This window comes from Zootoca vivipara, chromosome 5, assembly GCF_963506605.1.
Source record: "Zootoca vivipara chromosome 5, rZooViv1.1, whole genome shotgun sequence".
NCBI classification, from domain to species: domain Eukaryota; kingdom Metazoa; phylum Chordata; class Lepidosauria; order Squamata; family Lacertidae; genus Zootoca; species Zootoca vivipara.
Window position 1 is genome coordinate 22,916,181 of NC_083280.1, and position 10,379 is coordinate 22,926,559.

General features: G+C 43.5%; 1 long non-coding RNA gene across 1 annotated transcript; it reads left to right on the top strand.

Moving 5' to 3' along the window:
* The first annotated feature begins 204 nt into the window (after positions 1-204).
* On the top strand, positions 205-9,529 carry LOC118093930 (uncharacterized). The gene is made up of 3 exons (XR_004693707.2): positions 205-350; positions 3,845-3,955; positions 8,770-9,529. It is a non-coding gene; the product is annotated as an uncharacterized LOC118093930 (long non-coding RNA).
* Positions 9,530-10,379: the final 850 nt, after the last annotated feature.

The following is a 10,379-nucleotide window of genomic DNA, read 5'->3' on the forward strand; positions in this document are numbered from 1 at the left end:
GTTATAATATACATACATTTACTGACTCACACTTACATGCATGAAAGGGTTAACTGGAGCCCTGAGTGCAAGTAACCAATGAGTACGCAGCAGGCTCTCCCCCCCCCCCCCGCCTCTGCTTCCTGGAACAAGCAAGGAGCTGCACCATGACTCCCAGCTGAAAGAGAAACCAAATGAACTGAATCTCCTGAAAAGGATATTTTTACAACCTGCATCTTTGCTAAGCCAAAGATTGCATGATCATTTTTGTAAGGAAACCAAGTTCTTTTCTTTTTAAGTGGTTTGGAGCCATTTTTCTTTGTTTTACTGCTAACATATGGAGACTTCTTTGCTGTAACTTCAGAAACACTGTGAGTAAAATCTTATTTGCAAAGCTAAATGTCTGTGATTTATTCTAGCCTAAGTATTTCTGTAGGACGCGGGTGGCACTGTGGTCTACACCACAGAGCCTAGGGCTTGCCAATCTAAAGATTGGTGGTTCGAATCCCCGTGATGAAGTGAGCTCCCATTGCTCAGTCCCTGCTCCTGCCAACCTAGCAGTTCGAAAGCATGTCAAAGTGCAAGTAGATAAATAGGTACCGCTCTGACGGGAAGTTAAACAGCATTTCCGTGTGCTGCTCTGGTTCGCCAGAAGTGCCTTAGTCATGCTGGCCACATGAGCTGGAAGCTGTCTGCAAACAAATGCCAGCTTCCTCGGCTTATAGAGCGAGATGAGTGCCGCAACCTCAGAGTTGTCCGCGACTGGACCTAACGGTCAGGGGTACCTTTACCTTTAAGTATTTCTGTGGGGAACGTTTGATTAAAGGCAGATGAGGGTAGATGTATATTTAACCAAGTTTAAACATGCTTGGAGCAATCACCATTGTGTTAAGAAATCACAATGGGAGAGTAAGAATCTCTCTCCCAAACCTATCTCTCCAACAGCTTAGTAAGAGCTTCTCCTGCAGTTTGGTGCCTATTATGTGACCAGCATGGCAGTGAAGTTGATTGCATAAAGCAAGTCAAGACCTAGTTGCTTTATTAGTTGATTAACATTAAATAGGTTTTAAAAGACCAGCTAAGTTGGTACTTCAGAAGTCTGTTTCATTCCCAAGAAGGACTGAGGCTAAATGGTAAAAATGATGAGGCTATATGAACACAGTCCCTGTCAAAGCATTTAATTGCAGTTTTCAGAGAACAAGCTCTGCTATTTGAACTAGTAACATTCACAACACAGAGATAAGATATTAACTTCCCCACTAGGCAAACCTATGACAATCTGAGACATTTGCCAACCCAAGTATTCATATGAAGATTGTGTTTGGAAGTCAATAACCCCGTATTTCATCTCTTTGTGCTTTAATGGACATGTTTCACTCCACTGTGAAAGCATATGCACAATATATGCCACAAAAAATGGATGGAAATGACAAATAGGTGAGCTGCATAATGGGCTAAGGAGACAAATGTGTCAATATGACACGCAATGAATAAACATGTGCCAAAGACAAGACATACCCATGTTTTATTGCAATACTCAGTGCTATTATTTACACATTTTGTGTTTGGGACACTGTCTTAGGGAAACACTAACAAAGTGTTTTAACATTAGCCTTCTGTAAAACTACAGTGGTGTAGAGTAAAGATTTAGCTCTCAAAAAACCAGTGCAATGCAACAATGAAAGAGAGTTGTCAAAAGAAATTCACCGCAAAAACAGAGAATAGCAAACTGAAACTGACACATTTTCCCCCGAGGATGCAGAAAAGGGCCTGAGTATTTCCTCCCGAAGCAAAATTTATTCAAGGAAAGAGCAGCAGTGTAGACAACTTGGAGGTTAGAAACGACAACTTCTAAACTTTATCTGCCAGCCAGTTAAAACGGTCACCGTTGTGGGTTTCAGATAAATCAAATGCACAAATGAGGAAGCAATCACTTAAGAGACATGGGGTCTTCTAGTCTTCTGCAATCTTTCAGGTGGGATTCCATCACATCCTGGCAAATTCCAGTTGCACAATTCCAGTTGATTGGGAGGGCTTGCGCAAAAAACTCCCTTCCCCCCAAAATTAGACGCCTTACAATAAGAAAAGTGACACAAAAATGCACTGGAAAGTGTGGTTTGTTTGTTTTTCCATAATAGAGGATTCTGTGATATGGTCCAGGACACACATAGTTTGAGGTGGTCACTGGCTGGCCATCATAGCTGCCAAGTTATCCCTTTTTTACAGGGATTTTCCCTTATGCTGAATAGGCTTCCTCGCGAGAAAAGGGAAAACTTGGCAGCTATGCTGGCCATGCCCAGTAGAGATCAGTATCACCCAATGTAGCACACACCATGTGTTTTCATTTTTCAGGGAATCATGGAGCTGGTGGGAGGCCTTGTTAATGCCATTGAGCCCAACCTCCTGCTTGATGCAGGAAATTCGCATCTACAACATATCTAGCTGATGGCTGTTCATCCTTTGTTTGACACCTTTTGGTGTCATAAGATCATAAGAAAAGCCTACTAGATCATGTCAATGACCAGTCTAGTCCAGAATCATGTTCTCACAGTGGCAAACCAGATGCCCATCAGAAATCCACAAAGCAGAACCTAAACACAATAGCTCTCTCCCAACTTGTGATTCCCAGCAACTAGTTTTCAGAAGGATATCGCCGCTGACGGGAAAGGTAGAATAGACATCATGAATAGTAACCATTGATGGCCTTATCCTCCAGAAATTTGTGAAATCCTCTTTTGAAGCTATACAAGTTGCTGGCCATTACTACATCTTGTGGAAGAAAATTATGTAGTTTAGGCACTGTAGATACCTCTACACCAGTGTGGCATAGTGGTTAAGAGTGGTAGTAATCTGGTGAACCGGGTTCACGTCTCCGCTCCTCCACATGCAGCTGCTGGGTGACCTTGGGCTAGACACACTTCTTTGAAGTCTCTCAGCCCCACTCACCTCACAGAGTGTTTGTTGTGGGGGAGGAAGGGAAAGGAGAATGTTAGCCACTTTGAGACTCCTTCGGGTAGTGATAAAGCAGGATATCAAATCCAAACTCCTCCTCCTCCTTCTCCTCCTCTCCTTTTTTCTAAACCTGGGTTTCCCAAATTTGGGTCTCCAGCTGTTTTGGACTACAGTTTCCATCATCCCTGACCACTGGTCCTGCTAGCTAGGGATGATGGGAGTTGTAGTCCAAAAACCATTGAAGACCCAAGTTTGGGAAACCCTGCCTTAAACTTTAAAGCTCCAACTGTTGTAACCTTTTCCTGTTAGAAGAGTTTCTCCACCCCCTTGATCATTTTGGAGATTCAAACCACGAGGTGATTTATAAACATCTCAGTCCACATAATGCCCCTTTTCTTCAAGGACTCCCTGATATTGCCCTGAAAATGGACCCCCAAACTGAAATCTCAGGGTAAAGCCTGAGACTTGGCAATGCAGATCACGAGTCCTTGGTTATGTGGCTGGAACATGAACCTTGTTGCTATGCTTTTATTCTATCAAAACAGTGACATCACCACATTTTAAATAGGCTGACAACTCAGGCAGCTTGGCAGCAGTCTGTGAATGAGCCTGTACATCAAAGGGGGTTCCGAACATCCTATTTGAGGAAGGAAGTTTGGCTTTAACTGGGAAGCAATGACAATACCTACTGGTTTTCCTCACACACTGTGGCAGAAAGCATGCAAGCAAGAGCACAACCCTTTTGTTTTGTGTGCATATTAAGAGTTTAAATATTCTGCACAGTATTGGTTGATTTTGATAGCCTTTGCTTATGAGTACACTTACTTGAGAATCATGTGCTTTTGATCTGCAAACTCTTGATTCGCAATAACCCTGCAATGACCTTCCTGTCACTCATTTCTCCCTTTCACAGGATTTCCTTTAATTTCTGCAGGATGTTCAGTGCTAATGGAGGAAGATTGCCACATTTCCCTCTGACTGCACAACACCACAAGCAACTTAAAATAGTGCTGAGGCTTCCGTGGTATGGCTTTCAAATGTTGTGGGTGGCATTTTTTCATGAGCTGCATGTATTTCAGTTACTCAGATATCCCTCCCTCCTATTTCAAATGAAAAGAAAAGTATCAAAGTATACTCGCTTCATCATACTCAAGAACGTCATCTAATGGCAGTTCTTTTATGTATGACTCTCTTTTTATATTCATTTTTAAAGAAAATGTACCGCTTTGTTCTTACCATTGTTGTTTGAGGCTTGCTGTTGTTTTTCTTTGAAGTTGCAGCTCTAAAATACTTAATAAAAAGATAAGGCAATATCATCGCTAGTCATGAGATAGGAATGCAAGAAGGCAGCAATCTCCATTGTGATCTGTATTTGTCACAATCAGAGGCGTTTCCATTCTACTGCAGTTCAGCTTTTGTCAAAAATAACGTTATTCTTCTTGTCCACTATGGTTGAATTCAACATAATTAATTACATACTTAATGATAAAAAATTTCCTTCAGTAGCACCATAAAAACAACTAAGTTTTTATTTTGGTATGAGCTTTCGTGTGCATGCACACTTCTTCAGATACACTTGAAACAGAAGTCAGACCCTTATGTATATACAGAGGGCGGTGGTGGTGGGGGGAATGGGTGATGGGCTGATGGGAGTGGTAAACCTGTAGATGGCTGTTAACGACTGCTGATGACTGCAATTGGTCCTGCGGGGGGAAAGCAAGGGCTGAGGCACTAAAGAAAGCTTGATCATGCATAATGAGATAAGAATCCAATGTCTTTGTTCATCCCAGGTGGTTCCATGGTTTTAAGCTTGGTAATGAGTTCCAATTCAGCAACTTCTCTTTCCAGTCTGTTCCTGAAATTTTTCTGTAATAAAACAGCTGCTTTGAGATCTTGTATAGAATGTCCTGGGAGATTGAAGTGTTCTCCTACTGGTTTCTCTGTCTTGTGGTTCCTGATGTCAGATTTATGTCCATTTATCCTTTGGCGTAGGGTTCGTCCTGTTTGTCCAATATAGAGAGCTGAAGGGCACTGTTGGCGTTTCAAGTGTATCTGAAGAAGTGTGCATGCACATGAAAGCTCATACCAAAATAAAAACTTAGTTGGTCTTTAAGGTGCTACTGAAGGAATTTTTTTATTTTGCTTCGACTCAGACCAACACGGCTACCTACCTGATACTTAATGATGTCATTAATGATGTAATTCCATATAATTCATTTAAATGCAAAGGAAACATCCAAAAAATGCCCGTGCCCGTGGGTGTGTGTGTGTGTCATTAGTTACTTATCATTTGTGGACTAAAAATCAACAATAGAAAATACCGATTGCCTGATTTCTATTCCTCACCATAGAACACGTGAACTGCAGCAATTTTCACTCCCGTGTCTGCTTAGAGTAGAATTCTCTGCCATCTCTACTCACAGCAAACCCCTTGAAATCAATGGACTTAAACAAGAAGAGGACTTCTCAGAGCAACCGGGCATCTGCCAGAGATTGAACTTGGGATCTTCTGCATGCCAGGCATCTTGCTCTACCACTGATGCCAAATCTAAACCTGGAAGAAAAGTGAGGGAAACATCTTAGGATGGAAACAGCTAAATCCACTGCTAGCAGTGCATCTTTAAATATTGACTAGCTCCCACCCACCCCCTTCCAGTACTAATTTAAAAGGAGGTCATTTAAATTTTTTATGCAGGTGACATTTAACACCTGCAACATTGAAGCTGTTGTATGTTCCTTCCTTTTATTAAAATTTATCTCAGCTCTACTTCACCGAGCTCAGTGTAGCAAGTATGGAATTCCCAGGTGGTGCCCATTTCAGGGACTGGCCATGCACACATATCTGCTTAAGCTATATAGAAGCACACCAGGTGTCTCCAGACACACTAGAAGATGCAGGAAACCTGAGTTATAGCATGCAGATTTTACCTATTGGTGGATTTGTCTGAGGCAGGCAGGTAAGCTGACGCACAGGTCTTCATTTAATCAGAAGCAATTCGTCTAGGACTGTAGGGTATTGCATGCTCAGAACAACAAGGTAGCAGAAATGCCTTAAGGAAGGTCATACAAATTTGTAATAGGTCGTGCATTACTGTAATTTGGCTGTTTGATCTCTGGCAGCTCTGAAAAGACAATCTGTCAGTGGGACAGGATTGCCGTTAAATAAAATGATGATCATTTATGTTTTTTAATCTTGTTTATATGTTAGGTCTAAATTAGACGTGACATTAAATGTGCGACTGAATCAATGTGTCTTTTTTCTAAATTGCAGCTGTCAAGGGAGGGCAATCAGGACAGTGGAGGTTAGCCACAGTCTCTGTGGAAAATCATCTCACTTTGGGAAAGGAGAGTCTGTTGCTACGGTACTAATGGCAACTCACCTTTTACACTGCTAAGAGTAGCTTGAGGAACTCTGATTTTCATCAGGACTTGGGTAGAGCAGGGATTAAACTCTCCTCTCTTCATGCCATGGTCCCTTATTGCTGTCACTAGAAGAACAAAGAACAGAGACATTGGGTGAGAGTCAGCTGAGGACTACTTACAGAAGACCCATCGAAGTCAATGGGCTTAAGTAATTATTTCTACTATTGTTTGCAATAAACAAAATGGACTCCTAACTCCTCTTGTCTCTGAGTTTTATTGGCCTAACTCAGAAGATAAGCCATTTTTGGCTTGTAACAATACCTGCCATCACCAATGTTGCTGGGAGAAAGAGGGGAAGATGCAAGATGGCAGTGAGGCCAGTGCGGAGCAAATGCACCCGTGTAACTCATTGGGTGTTCCCTCCAGTGTGTTTGCACTGTGTCAGGCTTGCTCCGTCTACCTAGCTGCCATGCTGCCAGTGACAACTACTGCGGCCTACTTGGAGTGCAACTAACATTGCATGTTGTTGTTTAGTCATTTAGTCATGTCTGACTCTTCATGACCCCATGGACCAGAGCACACCAGGCACTCCTGTCTTCCACTGCCTCCCGCAGTTTGGTCAAACTCATGTTTGTAGCTTCAAGAACACTGTCCAACCATCTTGTCCTCTGTCGTCCCCTTCTCCTTGTGCCCTCCATCTTTCCCAGCATCAGGGTCTTTTCCAGGGAGTCTTCTCTTCTCATAAGGTGGCCAAAGTATTGGAGCCTCAGCTTCAGGATCTGTCCTTCCAGTGAGCACTCGGGGCTGATTTCCTTCAGAATGGATAGGTCTGATCTTCTTGCAGTCCATGGGACTCTCAAGAGTCTCCTCCAGCACCATTAAAAGCAACAAAGCATTCAGCAACACATCTGATTTCCCCTCTCGTTTGATTCCTTCTGTAAGAGCCTGCACACTTGCTAGGTCTAACAAGTGTTTTATTGTGTCCTGCCTGTGTTGAAAGTGTGCTTTCTTGAGACAAGAGAAAAGTTCTTGACGGTGGCTGTATTCAGATGATCACATAGCTTGCCTTTGTAAGGTTTGTTTGGCTTAGCCATTTTCCACTGAGGTGGTGAAAAGGTTCCTATTCCGACAAGCCTAGTTGTAGATTTTACGGTGGCTGAACCCATGGCAGGGAATTAATATTACTCCATTAATGAGTGAAAGTCTAAGATGGGAAATAGAAAAGCAGATGAGGAGTTTTGTTTAATTTTTTTGAAAACCATTTTAAGTGAGTTTGCACAATTTTCTGACCTTCTGTCTTCTGCAGACCTCAAAGGGGGAAGCAAATGAGTGGTGAGGATGTGTTCCAAAACACTTCTTTTAGGCAACAGGTCAGTGTGGTGTAGTGGTTAAGAGCGGTAGACTCGTAATCTGGGGAACCAGATTCGCGTCTCCGCTCTCCACATGCAGCTGCTGGGTGACCTTGGGCTAGTCACACTTCTCTGAAGTCTCTCAGCCCCACTCACCTCACAGGGTGTCTGTTGTGGGGGAGGAGGGGAAAGGAGATTGTTAGCCGTTTTGAGACTCCTTCGGGTAGTGATAAAGTGGGATATCAAATCCCACTTTATCTTCTTCTTCTTCTTCTTCTTCTTCTTCTTCTTCTTCTTCTTCTTCTTCTTCTTCTTCTTCTTCCTCCTCCTCCTCCTCCTCCTCCTCCTCCTCCTCCTCCTCCTCCTCCTCCTAAAATGATTTCAGTTACAGGTAGGTAGCCGTGTTGGTCTGCCGTAGTCGAAACAAAATAAAACAATTCCTTCCAGTAGCAGCTTAGAGACCAACTAAGTTTGCCATTGGTATGAGCTTTCGTGTGCATGCACACTTCTTCAGATTTCAGTCAGGTTATACAACATATTGATACTGGAATTATAGAGGTGGAATGTAAATGGCCACTTTTCCGATCACCAGTGGCAAGCAGGATCGTATTCACAAGACCAGGAAGGGAAATTTTGCCACGGAAAATTCTTTTTTCCCAGGCCATGAAGAAAAAGAAGAAGATGAAGAGGAGGAGGAGGAGGATATACAAGCGGACCGGCTTGTATTTTCTCTCTTGAGCTAGTAACTTCAGTGTGCTAAGTTTGAAGTCTGGTTTATTTAAATTTTAAATTCATAGGATGCTAATGTTTACAGCACAGCCAATTCAATCAGGGAGGTGAGAATCCCCATGAAATAATCTTATGACTTACATCAGCGGGGTGTTTCTTTTCTTTTTTTAAAGTATTCTGACAACTTAGTTGCCGATGTACGAAGGCAGCATAATTCCACAGGGAGAAGCAATATTAGCTCTGCATCATGCTCGCTGTGCTAACATCTTGGTCTGCAAGCAGTGGGGGGTGGGCGGCGGGAGGGGTTGCGGAACACACAGTTATACTACAGAGACGCACAGCAAGCTGATGCGCTGCTGAGATTAGGTGCCATTTTAATATATTCTGCTTTCCGTAGGTGGCATTATCACACTGAGCCTTCCGTCAATCAAGCTGTAACTAGCACCAACCACGGCATGAGATTTCACCCTTTTGTGAGTACTGAAAATATTGCTGCTTAGAAAGCGCCAGAGTCAAAACAACTTGCACAGCTGGAATTTCTGCCACAATTGCGACGGACAGCTGGGTCCCGGCATCGGCTGTCGATGTGACCAGGGCATGTGTATCGAGGCTTCATGTTATTTGTATACAAAACAAGAGTTCGCTTCTCTGCTGGCCTCCCCTTGGCTATGAGACACCAACTGTGAATGCGGGGAGCGCCGATTTCTCAGCCGTCGTGGCTACTTTTCAAAAAGGTAAATGTTCCACATGTCCATTTCCCCCCAGCAGAGATGTCGTGGCGGGGAATGCTTTCATCTGCCGAGTTTCTGCACACCATGGAGGTGTTCGTACACATGCTATTCAAATTGTACATTAAAAACAACAACAACAACCCATTTTCAAAGGGTTCAAAGGGAACCCCAGGTCCAGAGCTCAAATGTGGCCTTCCAAATGTGGCTCTCGGGACTCTCCCCAAGCCACACTCCCTTCCTGGCCTTGCTCCTTGTATTTCTTAAGTGGTTTTGCCTGGCTGGAATGTGCTCTTGGACTGTAATCATTTATCTCGCTTGTTTGAATGGGGGCTGTAGAGAGCATAGAACAGCATAGAAGCCTCTGGCTTCGGCATGGGAGGAATGTAGCCTATTGTACAAAGGACAATTGCTCTGCCCAATTTTGCTTCTGACCTCCCACCTAGTCATGGAATTCCACCCGGTAGGTGCATGAAATAAGCAGAAGTCTACACAATTCTATGTTGCCCTTTGCATGTGGTTAACTTCGAACAGTAACCAGAGATACTGAGCACAAACATAGTTCCTTAAACGCTAGTATTTGGTGGGCAGATACTTTTGTATGTATCCAGTGGGTTTTTTTTCTGGGGGGTCGCGGAAAAACATTTTGTGGATCTTTGTACTTTCGTCCATTTAAAAAGGGACCCCTGACCATTAGGTCCAGTCGTGACCGACTCTGGGGTTGCGCGCTCATCTCGTATTATTGGCCGAGGGAGCCGGCGTATAGCTTCCAGGTCATGTGGCCAGCATGACAAAGCCACTTCTGGCGAACCAGAGCAGCACACGGAAACGCCATTTACCTTACCTTCTACTTGCATTTTGACGTGCTTTCGAACTGCTAGGTTGGCAGGAGCTGGGACCGAGCAACAGGAGCTCACCCCGTCACAGGGATTCGAACCGCTGACCTTCTGATCAGCAAGCCCTAGGCTCAGTGGTTTAACCCACAGCGCCACCATTGACTATATGTATTTTTCATGATTTGAACTATAATATGGTGATTTTCTTGAGTCCTAAACATTTTTAAAGGAAAAAAAGCACTGTATGTTTCGGTATACATTTCCCTGTGTATGCAGCCATCCTAGTAATAAAGGTTAGGACCATTTTTGACCATATGCTTACAAAATTTCATAGGGGAGTCTCTCACCTTGATCCATAGCCACCCGCAAGCTACACTGGATGCTCAGTGGTCCATGGATTGGCATGGATACAGGAAAACATGAAAACATGGTCGCTGCTGGCA